Source organism: Salmo salar, chromosome 03 (genome assembly GCF_965601325.2).
Source record: "Salmo salar chromosome 03, fSalSal1, whole genome shotgun sequence".
Lineage (NCBI taxonomy): Eukaryota > Metazoa > Chordata > Actinopteri > Salmoniformes > Salmonidae > Salmo > Salmo salar.
Genome location: NC_138293.1, coordinates 35084191 through 35108592, shown reverse-complemented (window position 1 = coordinate 35108592; position 24402 = coordinate 35084191). Strand labels below are relative to the sequence as shown.

Sequence of the window (24402 nt, the reverse complement as noted above, 5' to 3'; positions counted from 1 at the left end):
GAAGTTTCTGGATATTGGCGGGAACTGGAACACGATGTCGTACATGTCGATCCAAAGCATCCCAAACATGCTCAATGGGTGACATGTTTGGTGAGTATGTAGGTCATGGAAGAACTGGGATATTTTCAGCTTCGAAGAATTGTCTACAGATCCTTGTGACACGGGGCCATGCGTTACGCTGAAACATGAGGTGACGGCCGTGGAAGAATGTCACAACAATGGGCCTCAGGATCTCGCCATGCTATCTCCTTGCATTCAAATGGCCATGCTTCATTCTATAGCTAGATGACTCCTGATATCCCCAGGAGTGATTACTATAATTTTTTGGTCTTTATCTGTTGTGGTCTAGTATTGTCTTTTTGCTAGCTAGGGCTATCAACTTTAAGTGCTGCCTGTCTTCCCAGTTGTCTACTTGGTGTGTGAATTGCTGACTGCTCATATACTGCAGATAGTTGTTGACACATCAATCAGGATCAACAGGCAGGGCATTTTGTGACTTGTTTTGGTAATCAGTGGCTGTATTTCGGGGGTGGGGGGTGGTTTCACCTCTCCTAGGCAATCAGCAAATAGTACACAGAGGTGCTCTCTCCACCTCTGCTAAGCAATTAGCAATTCGTGTTCGTTTTTCAGCCTCCCCTGGTTTCTCTGCGGCAGCTGTAAGTGGCGGTCGTGTCAGTAGCGGTTTTGTCGCAAAACTATGACGGTTGCCGAAACAAAAACGGTTCTGTGGAGTTGTTCGAAGAAGGAAAGAGAAGAAGGCTCCACACCACTCTCTCACTTGAGTATCTTACCAAGTTATTTACAGGATTCTCATTTTGCATCTTTGTCAATGATGTGTGTGTTTTCTATATCTGTTCGCAACTCTCCCTGTAGGCTTTACAGACACTCCCCACACCTTCTAATTTAGTGTACCCTGTGTACACAACTCATGTGGAATTCCAGGCAGTATTTTGAAATGCCGATATGCGGTCAAGAATGGGGAGTTCCTCTTAGCCTATGCTACCCTTCAGTCCCTTGACATGCTGGCACTGACGGAGACATGGATCACCCCAAAGAACACTGCCACTCCAGCTGCACTTTCTTTATCTGACTCTCCGAGAGCATCTGGTCGTCGCGGTGGTGGCACAGGTCTACGTATTTCTCCTAAGCGGAGATTTTGTATTTTCTCCCTCTCTCACCTGTCCATCTCCTCATTTGAATTCCATTCTGTCACAGTCACTTGTCCACTCAAGCTTAACATTATTGTCATCTATCGCCAACCAAGTTTCCTTGGAGAGTTCCTCAATGAGCTTGGCACTTTGATAAGCTCATTTCCTGACGATGGCTCACCGCTCTTCGTACTTTGCGACTTCAACCTCCTGACGTCTGCCTTCAATTCATTTCTTTCCAACTCTCTCTTTCCCCTCCTTGCCTCTTTTGACCTCACAATTTCCCAATCCCCTCCAACTCACAAGGCTTACAATATCCTTGACCTCATCTTTACTAGAGGCTGCTTACCTACTAATCTCAATGCAACTCCCCCAACCCCCCTGAGTGACTCATTGCGAGCTTACAGAACATGGCTGTGGGCAGCTGAGCAAAAATAAAGGAAAACTAAACTTAGCATGCTGTCTCTGATCAACTTTCTCATTATCTCTCTCAGAACAATCTTCTTGACCCTAACCAATCAGGCTTCAAGATGGATCACTCAACCGAAACTGCTCTTCTCTATATCACGGAGGCTCTCCGCATTGCCAAAGTTGACTCTCTCTCCTCTGTTTGTATTCTCCTAGATCTACCTATCTGACACCGTGAACCATCAGATCCTCCTCTTCACTCTCTCAGGGCTGGGCATCTCAGGCGCTGCACACTCTTGGATTACATCCTACCTGGCAGGCTGCTCCTGCACCACGTACTCTCACTACTGGTGTCCCCCAGGGCTCGGTTCTAGGCCCTCTCCTCTTTTCTATATGTCCCACGTAACTTGGCTCCGTCATATCCTCACATGGTCTCTCCTGTCAATGCTATGCGGATGACACTCAATTATTTTTTGTCCTTCACCCCTTCTGACACCCAGGTGGCAACACGGATCTCTGCGTCCCTGGCAGATATTTTAACTTGGATGAGGGCCCACCACCTCAAGCTCAACCTCGACAAGACGGAGTTGCTCTTCCTACCGGGGAAGGCCTGCCCGCTAAAAGACCTCTCCATCACAGTTGACAACTCCACAGTGTCGCCCTCCCAGAGTGCAAAGAACCTTGTGTGACCCTGCATAATACCCTGTCATTCTCTGTAAACATCAAAGCAGTGACCCACTCCTGCAGGTTCATGCTCTACAACATCTGTAGAGTATGAACCTACCTCACACAGGAAGTGGCGGAGGTCCTAATCCAGGCACTTGTCTTCTCCCGTCTGGACTACTGCAACTCGCTGTTGGCTGGGCTCCCCGCTTGTGCTGTCAAACCCCTGCAATTTACCCAGAACACTGCAGCTGGTTTTCAACCTTCCCAAGTTCTCTCATGTCACCCTGCTCTTCCGCACCCTCCTTTGGCTTCCAGTTGAGCTTGCATCCATTACAAGACCATGGTGCTTACCTACGCACTACCAAGAGGAACTGCCCCTCCCTACCTTCAGGCTGTGCTCAAACCCTACACCCCAACTTGAGCACTCCGTTCTGCCACCTCAGGTCTCTTGGCCCACTACGGGAGGGCAGCTCTCGCTCAGCCCAGTCCAAGCTGGACCCCAATGGTGGGACCAGCTTCCCCGTTAAGCTCGGACAGCAGTATCCCTGCTCGTCTTCCAAAAACATTTGAAAGCCTACCTTCAAATAGTATCTTAAACAATCCTCCTCCTCACCTTGACCCCCCACCATCAACCCAACCTAGCTGTTTTCACAGAAAACAACCCAACTATTTAGCCAATGCCTGCAACCCAGCAGTGTAGCAGAATCTCAAAGCCATTCACAAAAGAAGCCTTGACCTGTCTGTTGCACATACATTTCTCTGTTCTTAGTTTGATTAAAGGCCTTGTAACGGATTGCTTCTATAAAGAGAGAAGGAACAACATGATCAAGATAGGCTAGCTACTACTATACAGTCAAAAATAAAAACACAACATGCAACATTGTAAACATTTTCATAGAAGGAAATCAGTCAATTGAAATTAATTCATTATGCCCTAATTTATGGATTTCACATGACTGGGCAGGCCCACCCACTTGTGAGCCAGGCCCACTAACTGAGGAGCCAGGCCCAGTCAATCAGAATGAGTTTTCCCGACAAAAGGACTTTATTACAGACAGAAAAACCCCTCATCACCTTCCTCAGACAATCCCGTAGGTGACGAAGCCGGATGTGAAAGTCCTGGTCTTGCGTGGTTACACGTGGTCTGACGTTGTGAGGCTAGTTGGACGTACTGCCTGGACATTCCTGTAGTCAGCATGCCAATTGCACACTCCCTCAAAACTTGAGACGTTTGTGGCATTGTGATGTGTGACAAAACTGCACATTTTAGAGTGGCCTTTTATTGTCCCCAGCACAAGATACACCTGTGTAATTATCATGCTATTTAATCAGCTTTTTGATATGCCACACCTGTCAGATTGATGAATTATATTGGCAAAGGAGTTATGCTCAGTAACAGGGATGTAAACAAATTTGTGCATAACATTTGAGAGAAATAAGCTTTTTGTGTGTATTGGACATTTCTGAGATCTTTTATTTCAGCTGATGAAACATGGGACCAACACTTTACATGTTGCATTTATATTGTTGTTCAGTATAGTTTAAAGCAATGAAAGATCTAATTGTTACAGATAATTAATGCATGGGCTACATTTGAGAATACATGCATTTGCTCACCGTGGCAATCTTGAAGACAGCATACCGATTTATCACTGAAAAAGAGTGTTATGAGTGATTGCACCACAAACATATTTCAAGTGTGTTGACAGTGGTATAAATTACTTAAGTAAAAATACTTTAAAGTACTAGTTAAGTATTTTTGGGGGGTAACTGTACTTTACTTTACTATTTATATTTTGACACATTTTACTTTTACTTCACTACATTCCTAAAGAAAATGATGTACTTTTTACTCCATACAATTTCCCTGACACCCAAAAGTTCTCGTTACATTTTGAATGCTTAGTGGAACAGGAAAATTGTCTAATTCACAGACTTATCAAGAGAACATCCCTGGTCATCCCTACTGCCTCTGATCTGGCGGACTCACTAAACACATGCTTCGTTTGTAAATTATGTCTGAGTGTTGGAGCATGCCCCTGGCTATCTGTAAATAAATAAAAAAAACAAGCAAATGATGCCGAATGGTTTGCAATTACATTTACTTTTGATACTTAAGTATATCTAAATCCAAATAATTTTTTACTTTTACTTGTAGTACTTTATTGGGTGAATTTCACTTTCACTCAAGAATGACAATTGGGTACTTTTTCCACCGCTGGGTGTTGATGCATCATCATTCTAGCCTCTTCCCCAACACCATGTGTAGGGGAAGGGTATACATCTGCAAAAGTGAAGTTTTGCTTTGTCTATCAATGTGAAATCAACTCATACTGGTCTTGGAACTTGTTGTACAGGTTTGCCACAAATTCAAATTGAATCTTGGGAGAATTGCCTGCCAGAAACAAACCTCTGGCAAACTGTTTGCCTCTAGTAGCAATACATATTATTGTTGCCAAAGGTTTACCACAGATTCTCCACTAACTTCTGGCAACATTTTTGTTCCACACTATTTAGTTTGCAGAAAATTTGCCTTTAACTTCTGGGAGGTTTGCAAGGAAGCTCAATCTACCTACCTATCAAATAAAAGTCAAATAAAGTTAATAACACCACAGAGCCCTGTGTGAAAGAGGCAAGGTAGACTTAAAGCAGCAATCAGCAGTAGAAACAATAACAAAGTGTTTTCTCTACCCCCATTTCGGTAAAAAGCTGAGGGATGGGTTTGGAGAAATGTAACCACTCAAATTCATAGTCAGAGCTATGGATGCAAGGACTGACCCTCCATGATATCAACATTATAGTTTTAACCATGTTTTGAGGCTATATAGTGTTTATTTACATTTACTTTGTTTACAAACATTGGAGTTAAACAAGTTTATATTTTGGGTTCTGATGGTGTACAACAGTGGAACTAAGCTCATGAGACATTTATAAGTTATATTCTTCAAGAATCATAGCATTAAATTATAAGTCCAAAAATGTATGCAGCAACTGCTGATTGACCCTTTAAGGCCAACACTGCTGATTTCATTAACACCAGTTGAGATAACCCACAAAAATGTGAATATGAAATATAATTAAACGTTTATAATTAATTGTTGCATTATTGTGCCAAACATTATACACTGATGATGAACTGTCCCATGTGGCTCAGTTGGTAGAGCATGGCACTTGCAACGCCAGGGTTGTGGGTATGATTTCCACGGGGGACCAGTATGAAAATGTATGCACTCACTATTCTCTGGATATGAGCGTCTGCTAAATGATGTAACGAACTCTAGTATTGTTATTGCTGGCTTGCACTTGCACTTGAACGAGAACCCCAGCCAGTCAATGAGTGTCAACCTACATAGAGACACAGATGGAAGCTCAGTGTGTCAGTCAGTTTATAAATGGATCAAGCCCTGCATAGCTCTAACTGCCATCCCATAAACATTGTCATTGAAGAGAGCTAATGCAACCATCCCAGTATGTCCACCCCATGGGAGGCTCGTAAACCATTCAGGTCCTGTCATGTTTGCTATTTTGGTGCCTGCCCGTTGTTCGCTCTGGTATGTACCTTGGAAAGGCTCCAGACGATTTACAATGCCAATTGTTATTTGACCCCCAAACAAAGCGAAGCAACCTTCAGTGCAGCTGTAACAGGGGCAGTTTAGTTTAGCAAACTAAAGTCATAAGTAAGTATAGACACATAAACGTAGTTTGGACGTTACTGGTTGGATTCAATTACAAGAGAATGAAACACAGTAACATTCCTTTAATCCTGTAGGGAATCACAGAGAAGGGTACCAACTAAGATTCATTCATTTATGAGATGTACACTGTATATTAACAACTGTACACTCTTCCAAAAGGGTTATTCAGCTGTCCCCATAGGATAACCCTTTTTGGTTCCAGGTTGAACCCTTTTGGGTTCCATGTAGAACCCTCTGTGGAATGAGTTCTACATGGAACCAAAAAAGGTTCTACAAGGAACAAAAAAGTTTTCTTCAAAGGGTTTGCCTATGGAGACAGCCAAATAACTATTTTAGGTGGCGCCCCTCCTCGACCGGGCAGCACTCGGCGGTCGTCGTCGCCGGCCTACTAGCTGCTATCGATCCTTTTTGTTTCACTTTCTGTTGGTTAGGTCTAGGTAGGCACGCACCTGTTTTGGTCTAGCAAGGTATGTCTGTGTTTGTGCATGATTATTTTCGTCAGGTTGTACGTCTGGGGAACAGGTGTTTTTTCCCTTCTGCCTGTGGGTTTTGTGGCAGTGTGTTTTGGGCTGGCAGTGTGTCCCTACGCTGTGTTCGGGCTGTTTATGGGTATTTGTTTTACCTTGCCCTGCCCTACCTGTTTTTGGCAAGTGTGGATCGTTTATTAAAGACGAGTGTTCACAGACTTGTGTCTCCTGCGCCTGACTTCAACCCTCCTGCTTCCTTGAACATTCTGACAAGCCCTCTTCTCAGGGAGGAAGAGAGTTGATTATTGTAAAGAATAATAATTTGCATAATAGTTAAATGGCCAGGACGAGACTGGCTAATTAGAGCTTTCCCTCACCGGAAATCCACATTTTCTGAAGAACTACTTAAGTGAAATAAACTAATTTTACTAATGTGAAACTCATGTTTTACATGTTTGTATATTGAGAGTCACAATGGTCAATTGCGCTGACAAACTTTTAAAGACAATTCAATTTGCCTTGCTGTAGCATGTTGTACACATGCATTGTTGAATAATGTTGAACCAAGTCTCCAATCAGATAGTAGGTTATAAGAAATGATGGTACGAGCACAGTTTGGAGTACACTAGTGGGTGGCATCTATAATGAAATCATAGTCATCACACTGTGCCATCCTACTGTGGAAATGTAATGGTAATAGTTAAGATTGATCCACTTTCAGTGCACTTTTGTGAACTTTTTGTAACCTTCACATGTGCAACCGCATCATGTTCAGAATGAACTTTATGTTGATGACAATGAATGTCCTTATGTGGTTGGCATTTACCTCTGGAAAAATGATTCCCCCAAATTGGTCTTTCAGTGCTCATAGAAACAACTGACTCATGGTACAAGGCTCAGCTCCTCTGTGTATTGTCCTTTACTGAAAGAGAAACAAATAAAATAAAGAAGCATATTTCAAAATAAAGAGGATGACACAAAAAGTAATTTCACATCCTGAGGGATATTATAGGTTTAACCCAACAAGCTGAACATATATTACTTTATGAGTTTATCAACTTTCTTGTATATTTATTTGTCAGTGGGGTCTTTAATTTGGATTTGCTTGTTTCTGATTGGAGTAATTCAAGGTGTTCCAATTGCAATGTACCAATTGCCCTCGGCCTCTCCTATAGGGATGTTTTGATGGAACTCACAAGTTATTCAGATTTATTGTTACAACATAGCATGGATGAATGTATATCATATACAATATGTATTTGCTGAAGACCTGCAGTATTGAAAGCAATATTTTATGCTGTCACTTAAAGAACGTAAAACTATTATGGGCCAGCTCAACGGTCTAAAGGTTGTCTAAATAGAGACAGTTACCTATTACCGGATCTCTTTACAGTTTCCGAAAAGGCATTGTCTTTTAGCAGTGTGCTGTAATATCGGAAAATACCAAATGTGCTTATCATGCTACTGTACTTTTATTAAGAAATTGATTGAAGTTAGGGTCTCATTTTCGATCGAGAAACCAGTAACAAACACTGGCTACATAGATTTGTGTTGATCCTTTTGAATCTTACTTTAGCAAAGTAAGGGTTGGATGGTAACACAAGGTAGAGCATACTAAAAAAACAAAGGCTACAGAATCCATTCAGCCAATCAATTTTGTACCTAATGTTCTCCCAGCAAATTTGTCTGACGCTTCATCTGAGCTGTAAATTGTCTCCAGTCCACATCCCTAAGACGATCAGATATTTGAAAGTAAGTTGCTATCAGGCATACACTGACTGTACAAAACATTTGTAACACCTCCCTAATATTGAGTTGCACCCACATTGCCCTTAGAACAGCCTCAATTTGTTGTGGCATGGACTACAAGGTGTCGAAAGCGTTCCACAGGGATACTGGCACATGTTGACTCCAATGCTTCCCACAGTTGTGTCAAGTTGGCTGGATGTCCTTTGGGTTGCGGACCATTCTTGAAACACACGAGTGTGAAACACCCAGCAGGTTTGCAGTTCTTTTTTCTTTCTACTTTTTTTCTCCCCAATTTTGTGGTAACCAATTGGTAGTTATTGTCACATCGCTGCACCTCCCGTACAGGAGAGGCGAAGGTCGAGAGCCGTGCGTCCTCCGAAACACAACCCAACCAAGCCGCACTGCTTCTTGACACAATGGTCAATTAACCCGGAAGCCAGCCGCACCAACGTGTCTGTGGAAACACTGTACACCTGGCTACCGTGTCAGCGTGCACTGCACCTGGCCCGCCACAGGAGTCGCTAGTGCGCAATGGGACAAGGACATCCCTACCGACCAAACTCTCCCCTAACCCGGACGACGCTGGGCCAATTGTGCGCCGCCTCATGGGTCTCCCGGGTCGCGGCCGGCTGAGACAGAGCCTGGACACAAACCCAGAATCTCTAGTGGCAAAGCTAGCACTGAGATTCAGTGCCTTAGACCACTGCGCCACTCGGGAGGCCCAGGTTTGCAGTTCTTGACACACTCAAACCCATGCGCCTGGCAACCTGCTACCATACCTGTTCAAAGGCACTTACACCTTTAGTCTTGCCCATTCACCCTCTGAATTGCCTACATTCACAACCCATGTCTCAATTGTCTCAAGGCTTAACAATCTTTCTTTAACCTGTTAGGGCTAGGGGGCAGTATTGACACAGCTGGATAAAAACGTACCCGATTTAATCTGGTTACTACTCCTGCCCAGTAACTAGAATATGCATATAATTATTGGCTTTGGATAGAAAACACCCTAAAGTTTCTAAAACTGTTTGAATGGTGTCTGTGAGTATAACAGAACTCATATGGCAGGCCAAAACCTGAGAAGATTCCATGCAGGAAGTGGCCTGTCTGACAAGTTGTGTTTCATCTGGGCTCTTTTTATTGAAGATTTGGGATCTTTGCAATAACGTGACACTTCCTACGGCTCCCATAGGCTCTCAGAGCCCGGGAAAAAGCTGAAGGATATCGAGGCAGGCTCTGGCTGAAACACATTATCGCGTTTGGCAAGTGGCCGCTCAGAGTACTGTGGGCTTAGGCGCGTGCCCGAGTCGACCGAATGCTTTATTTTCTTTCCTCTGTTTACCTAAATGCAGATTCCCGGTCGGAATATTATCGCTTTTTTACGAGAAAAATCGCATAAAAATAGATTTTAAACAGCGGTTGACATGCTTCGAAGTACGGTAATGGAATATTTATAATTTTTTTGTCACGAAACGCGTCGGGCGCATCACCCTTCTTTACCCTTCGGATAGTGTCTTGAACGCACGAACAAAACGCCGCTATTTGGATATAACTATGGATTATTTGGGACCAAACCAACATTTGTTATTGAAGTAGAAGTCCTGGGAGTGCATTCTGACGAAGAACAGCAAAGGTAATCAAACTTTTCTAATAGTAAATCGGAGTTTGGTGAGTACCACACTTGGTGGGTGTCTAAATAGCTAGCCTGTGATGGCCGGGCTATCTACTCAGAAAATTGCAAAATGTGCTTTCACTGAAAAGCTATTTTAAAATCGGACATAGCGAGTGCATAAAGGAGTTCTGTATCTATAATTCTTAAAATAATTGTTATGTTTTTGTGAACGTTTATCGTGAGTAATTTAGTAAATTCACCGGAAGTGTTCGGTGGGAATGCTACTCACATGCTAATGTAAAAAGCTGGTTTTTGATATAAATATGAACTTGATTGAACAAAACATGCATGTATTGTATAACATAATGTCCTAGGATTGTCATCTGATGAAGATCATCAAAGGTTAGTGCTGCATTTAGCTGTGGTTTGGGTTTATGTGACATTATATGCTAGCTTGAAAAATGGGTGTCTGATTATTTCTGGCTGGGTACTCTGCTGACATAATCTAATGTTTTGCTTTCATTGTAAAGCCTTTTTGAAATCGGACAGTGTGGCTAGATTAACGAGAGTCTTGTCTTTAAAATGGTGTAAAATAGTCATATGTTTGAAAAATTGAAGTTTTTCAATTTCTAAGGTTTTTGAATAACGCGCCACGGGATTACACTGGCTGTTACGTAGGTGGGACGATTTGGTGCCACCTATCCTAGATTAACCTGTCTCCTCCCCTTCATCTACACTGCTTGAAGTGGATTTAACAGGTGACATCAATAAGGGATCATAGCTTTCACCTGGATTCACCTGATCAGTCTAATCTTTTGTACTGTCAGTTTATGTTTTCTACAGGAACTCTGTACTCAGATCTGATTGTCTCTTTTCCCCTCTGTTCCTCTCTGACCATTGAAGTCCACTTATGTCCAATATGGCGGTATTATACATTCAGTGATAGGACTAGACCTCAGGATTCCTGATTAGATTAATATATGAAGAAGAAATTTTTTCTTTATTAAAAAAAATCACAATTTTAAACTCCCTGAAAACAGTGAATTGTATGGTATGTACAGTACATTGTCTGGTAATTATGAGTATTTCAAACCATACAACATAGAGCAGCACTGAAGAGAAAAAAATATTCACTGAACTGGAACCTGCTGCTATGAGGCAAGCGCCACACTGTCACCAGGAACAACTGGACCACAGTGCCCTCCTTTGGCTAAAAAGATAAATGTGTGAGATGGAGTCAACACCCACTTACTTTCTATGTGATAGATGAGGAACAAGCTGTACAATTTTATATGAATGAAAGCTGTAGAATAAATGAAAGTGTGATTAAATTACCCACTCATTATAATTATTGTAGAAAGTATCTGAAGAAAACTTTACAAGAGCTCTATTCAATCTTACAATGGCATCACTTGAACAAACTTGAATCTACATCAAAACAAAGACTACCTGCACAACCCTCGCCTGAGAGCTCCAGAAACTTAGCAGGTATTCTCGCTGTCCTCAGATCCTTCTAGTTGAGGGCTCTGATTGAAGCCAAAGTGGTTCCTTGATTGCCAAGGCTGGCCCTGGACATAAGCGACATAAGTGGCTGCTAGGGGGCCTGTCATGCCAAATAATGTCCCCCGGCCAAAAAGTGTCCCCCTCTGCATCACAATGGTATTTAATGAACTATTAGCGTACGTTGCTATATCAACGGTGGGATGACCTAATGATTAGAATTTTGGAGATCATTACAGCCTAAATTATGTTATTTTCATCATCGCTATGCAAACAAGGCTGATCTCTGCAACAATTTCGCTGTTTAAACAAGTTTTGTTTAGCTAATAAAATGAAAACATTACTTCAAACTACTTTTGGGTACCTTGTTAACATTACAACATGAAAACCATGTCTTAAATGTTGCTTCGTTTTGGAAATGGCAACAAAAAAAACGTGTAATCTGCTTGACACATTAAAGTTACTTACCTCACAGATTACAAAGTCAGCTAATTTCCACTCCATTCTTATGTAAATCCGCCTGATTCATACACCAGCTTGTCTGGCTGTCATGTTTTTATTTTAACATGGCCTTCCCTTATCTACACTGAAATAATATCATTTCAGTAGTCCTCTATTATGATTTTAAAAAAATCTATCTCGTATAGCTCATTAGTACACCCTTGTGGTTGAATATATATGTATCTATTGTAGATACATATTGTAGATCCTAGGATACAATTAATAATGTGGAACAAATAAATATAAATACCGTCAAAGGATACATTACAACTTACAATAATGAACACCTTGTGAAACAGCTGTGAAAACCAACTTGGCAATATATAAGATTATTGTCACGCCCTGATCTGTTTCACCTGTCCTTATGATTGTCTCCACCCCCTCCAGGTGTCGCTTATTTTCCCCAGTGTATTTATCCCTGTGTTTCCTGTCTCTCTGTGCCAGTTCGTCTTGTATGTTTAGTCAAGTCAAACAGAATGTTTTTTCCCTTACTCCTTTTCTATTCTCTTTTGCTAGTCTTCACAGTTTTGACCACTGCCTGACTCTGGACTACTTTCCCGCCTGCCTGATCATCCTGCCTGCCCTGACCTTGAATCTGCCTACCCTTCCATACCTATTGGACTCTGAACTGGTTTTGACCTTTTGCCTGTACACGACCATTCTCTTGCCTACCCCTTTTTGGATTAATAAACATTGTAAGACCATCTGCCTCCTGTGTCTGCATCTGGGTCTCGCCTTGTGCCTTGATAGTACGAACTGGCCATGACAGACCACGCTGTCTCCCTGCAGGGAGCCACAATTGAGAGACATGAAGAGTTGTTACAGGTCCTTTTGAAAGGGCTCAGTTCCTTGACGGATGCCACGACCATGGGTTAAAGGCTTTTATCTTCTCTGGGGTATGTGGGACGCTAGTGTCCCACTCGACAACAGCCAGTGAAATTGCAGGGCGCCAAATTCAAAACAACAGAAATCTCATAATTAACATTCCTCAAACATACAAGTATTATACACCATTTTAAAGATAAACTTCTTGTTAATCCAGCCACAGTGTCTGATTTCAAAAAGGCTTTACGGTGAAAGCATACCATATGATTATGTTAGCTCAGCGCCTAGTCACAAAAAAACATACAGCCATTTTCCAGCCAAAGAGAGGAGTCACAAAAGCAGAAATAGAGATAAAATGTATCACTAACCTTTGATGATCTTCATCAGATGGCACTCCTAGGACTTCATGTTACACAATACATGTATGTTTTGTTCGATAAAGTTCATATTTATATCCAAAAATCTCTGTTTACATTGGCGCGTTATGTTCAGTAATGTTTTGCCTCTAAAAAACATCCGGTGACTTTGCAGAGAGCCACATCAATTTACAGAAATACTCATCATAAACTTTGATGAAAGATACAAGTGTTATGCATAGGATTATAGATACACTTCTGCTTAATGCAACCGCTCTGTCAGATTTTAAAAAGGATTTACAGTGAAAGCACACCATGCGATAATCTGAGTAGAGCGCTCAGCCACCAAAACAAGCCATACAGATACCCGCCATGTTGGGGAGTCAACAAAAGTCAGAAATAGTGTTATAAATATTCACTTACCTTTGATGATCTTCATCGTAATGCACTCCCTGGAATCCCAGTTCCACAATAAATGTTCGTTTTGTTCGATAAAGTTAATCTTTATGTCCAAATACCTCCATTTTGTTCACGCGTTAGGTTCACTATTCCAAATGCACAAGGCGCACGCACTAAGTCCAGACGAAAAGTCAAAAAAGTTCTATTACAGTTTGTAGAAACATGTCAAACGATGTATAGAATCACTCTTTAGGAGGTTTTTATCATAAATCTTCAATAATATTCCAACAGGACAATTCCTTTGTCTTTAGAAATTAAAGAGAACGGAGCTCGTGCACACGGCCGCGCGATAAACAACTCATAACTTTCAGCTGGTCCACTTACTCTAGGTGGTCTTATTCGCTCCCCCTTTACAATAGAAGCCTGAAACAACGTTCTAAAGACTGTTGACATCTAGTGGAAGCCTTTGGAAGTGCAATATGACCCCACAGACACTGTATATTGGATAGGCAATCACTTGAAAAACTACAAACCTCAGATTTCCCACTTCCTGGTTGGATTTGTCTCAGGTTTTGCCTGCCATATGAGTTCTGTTATACTCACAGACATCATTCAAACATTTTTAGAAACTTCAGAGTGTTTTCTATCCAAATCTAATAATATGCATATCCTAGCTTCTGGGCCTGAGTACCAGGCAGTTTACTCTGGGCACGCTTTTCATCCGGACTTGAAAATACTGCCCCCTACCCAAAAGAAGTTATGGAGCAAATCAGGGAGTTAGCTCAAAGCTGCCTGCCACCTGTGAAAAACCCCATTCACCCAGTAATTTTTCCCTATGTGTGGTCAGTTTGCACAGCCTATCCTGGCTCCCCGAGTACCACCTCCGGAGCGATATTTGGGGAATCTTGGTACTTGTCTGTGTTTTCTTTCTCAGTGCTTGCTTATTTTTGAGCTACAACCATCTTCGTTTCCTTCAGACCGATCGAAGATAGCATATATTATTACGCTAATGTTGAAAGGAAGACCCCCATGAAATGGACAAAAATGAATGGCAACTTATTGCCATTGGGCGAACCATATACACAATCGCAAATACCACTCAAATGGACGGCAGTTCATCCAAACCATATGGAAAGTGGAATATGGCAGATGCCAAGTGTAATACCCCAAAAATCCCAAAGATGGCGAGCTCGCTCTACCGTAGTTTTTTATTTGGCAAATGGTCACAAAGTCAAGACCCAAGGGTCAAATTTCGAAAATCTAATAAATCTAAAAGTGCTTTCTGGACCGTTTTTCAATTTTCTTATTTTTTTGTTGTTGTCAGTTATACATATGTAATAACCGTATGAACATACATCTGTGTTATTTTTTTGAGTTTGTCCATAAGGCCTATGTTTTGTCCATTTGCAATATATGATCATAGGAAGTCGGCTTCCGAACCCAGAAGTCAGTGAACCATGATCAAATGGCATAAGAAATGGCCAAATGCCATACATAAGTATTGAAAGTACCAAATCAGAATGTTATGTCCATTTGCCATATATGATCATAGGAAGTCGGCTTCCGAACCCAAAAGTCAGTAAACCATGTCCAAATGGCATAAGAAATGTCCAAATGGCATTTATACTGAATCAACCTAGAAGGTCTATTTGTCATGTTTGATCATAGGAAGTCATAGGAAGTAAGAATTTGGTGCAATGAGAGAGAGAAGTGGGACTGTGGATTTTTAAAAGATTTTTGGAAAAACGCCCAAAAGGACCAGGATGGGCATCGGTGGGGGGTGCTCCCTACCCGGCCATGGACCCCTTGCACCCCCCTAAAGGCATTAAAAAGAATTTCAAAAATGTGCTACTGGTAACCCGTTCAGGTAACCAGGTGCACGGCTGTCCATTTGCAATGTCTTACAATGGGCATTTACCATCACGAATTTCACGTTCTAATATACTGCAGAAATGCCCAATTGACTGGCCCGTTGAACTTGGGATGGCCGTTGCAGTGATAGTGGTTCCTCTCCATCGCTCTTTGGTGTTGATTTCAGCCTGTCAATTTGGTGATGGTTCATCACAGTATATTGCAAATGGACAAAAGTCTGCCATCAAGTCAGCGTCCGTCAGTCAATAAGATATCATTCTGACACCAAACTGATACATACTGATACCAAACCCACTTTGTCCAACACGTTTAGAAGCCAACTATCATATATTTCAGAGCAGGCCCAAAATTCACATCGCCTTCTTTTTAACCTCTCTAGGGGGTGTGGGATGCTACCGTCCAACCTGGCCAACATCCAGTGAAATTGCAGAGCGCCAAATTCAAAAACAGAAATACTCATTATAAGAATTCATAAAACATACAAGTTTTATATATCGGTTTAAAGATTACCTTCTTGTTAATCCAACCACTGTGTCAGATTTCAAAAAGGCTTTACGGCGAAAGCATACCATGCGATTATCTGAGAACAGCGCCCAGCAGACAAATCATTAGTGATAAAATGAATCACTTACCTTTGATGATCTTCATATGGTTGCACTCACAAGACTCCCATTTACTCAATAAATGTTTGTTTTGTTTGATAAAGTCCCTCTTTATATCCAAAAACCTCAGTTTTGTTCAGTAATCCACAGGCTCAAAGGCAGTCACAACAGACAGACGAAAAATCCGAAAAGTATCAGTAAAGTTCATAGAAACATGTCAAATGATGTTTATAATCAATCCTCAGGTTGTTTTTAGTCATAATAATCAATACCATTTCAACCGGACAAAAGCTTTGTCAATATAAAAGGAAAACAAGAAAGGCATGCTCTCGGTCGCTCGCATGAAAAACCTCTGGGACACTGAATAGTCCACTCATTCAAAGTGGTCTTACTCCCTCATTTTTCAGAATACAAGCCTGAAACAATTTCTAAAGATTGTTGACATCTAGTGGAAGCCATAGGAAGTGCAATTTGAGTCCTAAGTCAATGGATACTGTAATGGCATTCAATAGACAACTACAAAAATAAAAAAATCCGGAGTTGAAAATAGTCCCCCCTAGCCTAATGACGTTATACCTTAATAAAAAATTACAACACGTAGTTACGTTATAGTTGCGGGTCCAGTTCTGACATTATGTGTAGGCTTAGCTGAGGCGACCCCGAATCCCGAGTTTTGGTCATTAGGAGCCCGAGCAGAGACCTTATTTAGTGCTGAAAATCCTTTTTCTGGGTGTTGCTACGGGGTCCCTGAATGATCTATCGGACAGAAACTTTAGGGCCCGTCTCTATGGGCCGAGGTGGTTTCAATGGACCTAGTCTTGTGATTCTGGGACTTTTCTGAATGTCGTCATTTTTGCAATGATCAAAATGAATTGAAGCCATTGCAAACGGACAAGGCTGTTTCTCGGCCTGAGAACCTTCTAGAGCCAAATAACTCACCATGCACTATCGACTTAACTTTTTATGGATAGGGGGCAGTATTTTCACGGCCGGATAAAAAACGTACCCGATTTAATCTGATTATTACTCCTGCCCAGAAACTAGAATATGCATATAATTATTAGCTTTGGATAGAAAACAATCCAAAGTTTCTAAAACTGTTTGAATGGTGTCTGTGAGTATAACAGAACTCATTTGGCAGGCCAAAACCTGAGAAGATTCCAAACAGGAAGCGCCCTCTCTGACCATTTCTTGGCCTTCTTTGTTATCTCTATCCAAAACAGGGGATCTCTGCTGTAACGTGACATTTTCTAACGCTCCGATAGGCTCTCAGAAGGCGCCAGAACGTTGAATGATGACTTTGCAGGCCATGGCTGAAAAACAGTAGCGCATTTGGATAGTGGTCGATCTGAGAACAATGAGACTGGTGCGCGCGTGCACGAGACGACTCCATGTTTACATTTTCAGTCTTTGAACGAAAACAACGACTCCCGGTCGGAATATTATCGCTTTTTTACGAGAATCGCATAAAAATTGATTTTAAACAGCGTTTGACATGCTTCGAAGTACGGTAATGGAATATTTTGATTTTTTTTTGTCACGAAACGCACAACAAAACGCCGGTATTTGGATATAACTATGGATTATTTGGAACCAAACCAACATTTGTTATTGAAGTAGAAGTCCTGGGAGTGCATTCTGACGAAGAACAGCAAAGGTAATCCAATTTTTCTTATAGTAAATCTGAGTTTGGTGAGTACCAAACTTGGTGGGTGTCAAAATAGCTAGCCCGTGATGGCGAGCTATCTACTCAGAATATTGCAAAATGTGCTTTTGCCGAAAAGCTATTTTAAAATCTGACACCGCGATTGCATAAAGGAGTTCTGTATCTATAATTCTTAAAATAATTGTTATGTTTTTTGTGAACGTTTATCGTGAGTAATTTAGTAAATTCACCGGAAGTGTTCGGTGGGAATACTAGTTCTGAACGTCACATGCTAATGTAAAAAGCTGGTTTTTGATATAAATATGAACTTGATTGAACAAAACATGCATGTATTGTATAACATAATGTCCTAGGAGTGTCATCTGGTGAAGATCAAAGGTTAGTGCTGCATTTAGCTGTGGTTTTGTTTTTTGTGACATTATATGCTAGCTTGAAAAATGGGTGTCTGATTATTTCTGGCTGGGTACTCTGCTGACATAATCTAATGTTTTGCTTTCGCTGTAAAGCCTTTTTGAAATCGGACAGTGTGGTTAGATAAAGGAGAGTCTTGTCTTTAAAATGGTGTAAAATAGTCATATGTTTGAAAAATTGAAGTTTTCGGATTTTCGAGGACTTTGTATTTCGCCCATCATTGGATATTGGAGCAGGTGTAAGAGGTTTTAAGCTCAAGAACATGTACAGTGGGGGAAAAAAGTATTTGATCCCCTTCTGATTTTGTACGTTTGCCCACTTACAAAGAAATGATCGGTCTATAATTTGAATAGTAGGTTTATAGTTTGGCCGGGCGACCAGTTATAGGAAGAGTCTTGGTGGTTTCAAACTTCTTCCATTTAAGAATGATGGAGGCCACTGTGTTCTTAGAGACCTTCAATTCTGCAGTAATGTTTTGGTACCCTTCCCCAGATCTGTGCTTCGACACAAGCCTGTCTCGAAGCTCTACGGACAATTCCTTCGACCACATGGCTTGGTTTTTGCTCTGACATGCGCTTTCAACTGTGGGACCTTATATAGAGTGAGGGAAAAAAGTATTTGATCCCCTGCTGATTTTGTACGTTTGCCCACTGACAAAGAAATGATCAGTCTATAATTTTAATGGTAGGTTTATTTGAACAGTGAGAGACATAATAACAACAATAAACTCCATAAAAACGCATGTCAAAAATGTTATAAATTGATTTGCATTTTAATGAGGGAAATAAGTATTTGACCCCTCTGCAAAACATGACTTAGTACTTGGTGGCAAAACCCTTGTTGGCAATCACAGAGGTCAGACGTTTGTTGTAGTTGGCCACCAGGTTTGCACACATCTCAGGAGGGATTTTGTCCCACTCCTCTTTGCAGATCTTGTCCAAGTCATTAAGGTTTTGAGGCTGACATTTGGCAACTCCTTAATGTGCTTCTTCTTGAGCCACTCCTTTGTTGCCTTGGCCGTGTGTTTTGGGTCATTGTCATGCTGGAATACCCACCCACGACCCATTTTCAATGCCCTGGCTGAGGGAAGGAGGTTCTCACCCAAGATTTGACGTACATGGCCCCGTCCATCGTCCCTTTGATGCGGTGAAGTTGTCCTGTCCCCTTAGCAGAAAAACACCCCCAAAGCATAATGTTTCCAACTCCATGTTTAACGTTGGAGATGGTGTTCTTGGTGTCATAGGCAGCATTCCTCCTCCAAACACGGCGAGTTGAGTTGATGTCAAAGAGCTCCATTTTGGTCTCATCTGACCACAACACTTTCACCAGTTGTCCTCTGAGTCATTCAGATGTTCATTGGCAAACTTCAGACAGGCATGTATATGTATTCTTGAGCAGGGGACCTTGCGGGCGCTGCAGGATTTCAGTCCTTCACGGCATAGTGTTACCAATTGTTTTCTTGGTGACTATGGTCCCAGCTGCCTTGAGATCATTGACAAGATCATCCCGTGTAGTTCTGGGCTGATTCCTCACCATTCTCATGATCATTGCAACTCCATGAGGTGAGATCTTGCATGGAGCCCCAGGCCAAGGGATATTGACAGTTCTTTTGTGTTTCTTCCATTTGCGAATAATCACACCAAATGCTGTCACCTTCTCACCAAACTGCTTGGCGATGGTCTTGTAGCCCATCCCAGCCTTGTGTAGGTCTACAATCTTGTCCCTGACATCCTTGGAGAGCTCTTTGGTCTTGGCCATGGTGGAGAGTTTGGAATCTGATTGATTGCTTCTGTAGACAGGTGTCTTTTTTTACAGGTAACAAGCTGCGGTTAGGAGCACACCCTTTAAGAGTGTGCTCCTAATCTCAGCTCCTTACCTGTATAAAAGACACCTGGGAGTCAGAAATCTTCCTGATTGAGAGGGGGTCAAATATTTATTTCCCTCATTAAAATGCAAATCAATTTATAACATTTTTGACATGCGTTTTTATGAATTTTTTTGTTGTTGTTATTCTGTCTCTCACTGTTCAAATAAACCTACCATTAAAATTATAGACTGATCCTTTCTTTGTCAGTGGGCAAACATACAAAATCAGCAGGGGATCAAATACTTTTTTAACCCACTGTATATAACGTTTCAGAGCTCTAGGTCTCACGGTTCTTTGACAGTTTGAATGCAGGTAACTATTGCAGGCTCTGTGTCTCTCTAAGCCTCACACTATGTCACTCCCCATTGACTGTGTGTGTGTGTGTGTGTGTGTGAGTTCAGAAAATCACAGAAATCACGTAGAGCTCCGAAGCCCGCCTTAACGGATTCGTCTGAACATGCCGCAACTGGATCTATAACATTTTTGGAAAAGAAACACATTTCTTTAACCATCACCGAACGGACATTGAATTATTTCTCTTAAAGTACGATAGATAAATGGCTGGTTCTTTTTTTCCTTACACTGTGGGTTCATGTACTTTGACATGAAGCAGTCAAATTAGCACTCTATTACCGTTTTTGACCTTTATTCCCAGAAAATGTGCCTTATCTCAAAGATGTGCCTTATCTCTCTTGTTTCTAGGCTAAAAGCCCATTTGGCCAAACCTGTGCTCACCGAGTTTCGTGTTTGAAGTCTTTTCCATTTAGGAGAAATGGTCATTTCCGTTTGGTGATGTTTTGTCCAGTTGCAATAAGCAGCCAGTCGCCATCTGGTGGAATTTTCCGAAACAGCGGAAAAATGGGCAAAACTTTTAAAATTAATAAAACGGAAACCAAATGTCAGAGAGACTTTATTTGATGACTTCCCCCTACCTCTCCCCTCCTCGGCGTTTGAATCTCTCCAGGGGGCCACCATGTTTTCCAAGTTGGACCTTCGGAGTGCCTACCTTCTGGTTCGAATACGCGAGGGGGACGAGTGGGAGACAGCATTCAACACAGCCGGTGGACATTATGAGTACTAGGTCATGCCATTTGGACACACCAACACCTCCGCTGTTTTCCAAACTTTGGTTAACGATGTGCTCCGGGACATGCTGAACCGTTTTGTGTTTGTTTACCTTGATGATATCCTGTTTTTTTGCCGATCTGCCCAAGAACATGTACTTCATGTCAGACAGGTCCTTCAGCGCCTCCTAGAGAACCAATTGTTCGTGAAAGCCATGAAGTGTGAGTTCCACCGCTCTACTATCACCTTTCTGGGATATGTCATTGCTGAGGGCAATGTTCAGATGGATCCTGGAAAAGTGAAAGCAGTGGTGGATTGGCCTCAGCCAATGTCCAGGGTGCAGTTGCAACGGTTTCTTGGTTTTGCTAACTTCTACCACCGTTTCATTTGGGATTACAGCACCCCGGCGGCCCCCCTCTCGGCACTCACCTCTCCCAAGGTACCATTCAAATGGTCTCAGCTGTCGACAAAGCCTTTGTGAACCTGAAGCATCGGTTCACAACAGCACCCATCCTCATCCATCCGGACCCCTTGTGTAAATTTGTGGTGGAAGTTGATGCTTCGGATGTTGGAGTGGGGGCCATCCTGTCCCAGCGATCTGCCCAGGACCAAAAGCTTCATCCCTGTACCTTCCTGTCCCATCGTCTCCATCCTGCAGAGAGGAACTTAGAAGAGTGGAGGCACTGCCTGGAAGGAGCAGAACAGCCTTTCTTGGTCTGGACCGACCATAAAAACTTGGAATATCTCCGTACAGCCAAGCGCCTCAACTCCAGGCAGGCCCGGTGGGCCCTCTTGTTTACCAGAGTCAACTTCACCATTTCCTACTGCCCAGGGTCAAACATGTGAAGCCTGATGCTCTCTCCCGCCTATACAGTTCCTCTGCCACATCCTCGACCTCTGAAACGATTCTCCATACCTCATGCCTTGCTGCCACTGTGGATTGGGGTATTGAGAACCTAGTTCACGAGGTGCAACGCAAAGTCATTCTGCACCCTTATTGGGTCGTCGGCCAGCCTGTCATCTGGATTCCATCCCCAAACCAACGGTCAGTCGAAGCGAGCCAATCAAGACCTGGAAACCACCTTGAGATGCCTGGTCTCAACCAACCCCACTACCTGGAGCCGTCAACTGGTTCTGGGTGGAGTATGCCCGGAACACAATTCCCTGTTCTGCCACAGGACTCTCCCCTTTCGAGTGCTCCATGGGGTATCAGCCTCCACTCTTCTCAGAACAAGATCAGGAGGTCAGTGTACCCTCGGCCCAGATGTTTGTCCGCCACTGTCCACATACCTGGGGAAGAGCCAGGGCGGCTATTCTCAAGACCAACTCCAGGTATCGCCGACAAGTGGACCGTTGCCGGACCCCCAGCTCCCCGCTACCGCATTGGGCAGAGGGTATGGCTTTCCTTTCGGGACCTGCCCCTGTGGGTAGAGTCCCACAAACTGTCTCCCCATTTTATTGGTCCTTTTCCCATCTCTAGAGTCCTTAGTTCCACTGCTGTCCCGTCTTGTGTTACCCCGTACCCTCCGTATCCACCCTACTTTCAGAATTAAGCCCATGTATCCTTGTCTTCTGTATCCAGGCCCTTTCCTCCCCCCCGGGTAATCGATGGCCAGCCAGCGTATAAGGCGAGACGCTTCCTGAGGGTTCGACCACGGGCCAGGGGTTTCCAGTACCTGGTTGACTGGGAGGGTTATGGCCCAGAGGAGAGGTGCTGGGTTCCTGCTAAAGACATCTTGGACCCGGCCCTCATCGCTGATTTCCACCGCCTATCCTGTCAGTAGGTGTCCACTGACGAAATATGCAAAATTCCAGAAAATAATTTAAAACATTTTTTTTTTTACTTAAACTGTATCACAATAGATTCGTAAACAAAATCACAGCAATAAGCTCACAAAATAACAAGTCAGTAAAAACATGAACACTGCACTCCAATCAAGAAGTGTAAAACTGCTTAAAGCTAGAAGTGAATAACTATGTTATGTTTATTCAGGTGCTGCTGCGCCATCCTCATCCACTGCTTCCTCGACCCGCTCCTGGAAGTCACAATAACACAAATTGGTCATTATTTTCCGTAAACAAATGATCAAAATACCGGTTTAACGTTGACTCCCTACTACATTCCTTTTGCACTAGCACAATAATTTACCTATACTGACCGACTGGATAAAGGTGAAGCAAAAAAAAAAAAAAAAAAAAGTGTTATTTTTTATCATACCTTTCTCTTACTCTTGAGCCGAGCTGGTGCATGTTTGAGAGCGTCTGCTATTTTGTCATCTACCTCTTGGTAGGTAGCCTTGGGGTGTGCTTTCAGGGACGCTCCTATGTTGTGAAAAATAATTGAAATGGTACATTCCATGTCATATCATTACTTTTCCACCTATGCTGGCTGAGACAGAGGTTGGGTATTGTCCCTCTCATCCCTCATAGGCAGTTTTGGCCATGAGACCTCTCTCCTTCACCTTTCCGTTGTCCTCTCGCCGATCTTAACAAGTGGTAGGATTTCACATTTATTTTGTAACTGTCTTGTTACTGATTTAATTAATTTGAAATGTTAATAAATACACATTTGACTTACCATCACTTGACCAATAATAGTATCTAAACTTGTGCATTTACTTACTTGTGACAGCATCATAGATTGATAGCTAATTAAAGGCCCTCTTCCCCTTCCTGCCCTTCAAGGAGTAGCCTGTCCACAGCTCCTCTGTTCCAATTTTTCTCATCGTTCGTCTGATTCCTGAGCCCAGGTCCAGGCCACAGCAGAAGGTCAGGTATCGGATCTGATAAAAAAATATATATATATATTTTTAAATCCCACTCATTTGTGTGTTCCTCAGCTAAAACAGCTGGCCATAAAGTTCTGATTGATAGTAATGAGAAATAATTTTTGTAGTGTATCATGTAATCATGGGCTAAAACTTGTGTAAACAGGCAGAGGGCTGATCGTTTCTTCTTAAGGTAAGTTAAGTGTTAATTGGGAAATCAATCCAAACACTAAATAGACATATATGACAACTGCATTTCGTTGACATTAAGATATTTAGATTCAATAATATTGCAGGTTGCAATCTTCTCTCAAATCTGGACGCATTCAAGTGGCTCTTGATAAACAGCTAACTTATTTTTGGCAATTGCTGTTAAAATACTTGATGTAGATTTCCCATTTTTTACAAACAGATACATTTTAAATGGCCATCCTTACCATTTTCTTTCGATAGTGGGAGTCTTTAAGTGTTTCACAGATATCCTTCAGTTCCTCATTTGTTTCTGCAGGGTTTTGCAGCATTTCAAGTTGCCCCAAGTATTCCGACTCCTTTGGCTGCCGGGCCTCTATGGCCTCCATAACTTGGTTCAGAACAGTCTTGAACTCTGTACCGATCATCTCCAGTTTCACCATTATCCTCATCTCCACTGCTTGAAGATCTGCAAAATAATAAAAGACTCAGCAGGTTTGCTGCAAGCAGCGTGACGATAGAAGCCATGATTACCAGGCAGGACATGTATCAAGGCCATGTGAAGTACCTCGATCAAAATATCCACCCTTCATATATATTAGTAGTATTGATAACCATATAGCTGCTGACAGCCAT

General features: G+C 42.3%; 1 long non-coding RNA gene across 1 annotated transcript; it reads right to left on the bottom strand.

Annotated features, from left to right (window-relative positions):
• Positions 1 to 22716: 22716 nt before the first annotated feature.
• On the bottom strand, positions 22717 to 24231 carry LOC145877489 (uncharacterized). The gene is made up of 4 exons (XR_014391791.1): positions 24015 to 24231; positions 23433 to 23592; positions 23028 to 23131; positions 22717 to 22845 (listed from the first exon to the last, which is right to left on the bottom strand). It is a non-coding gene; the product is annotated as an uncharacterized LOC145877489 (long non-coding RNA).
• Between the last annotated feature and the right edge of the window lie 171 nt (positions 24232 to 24402).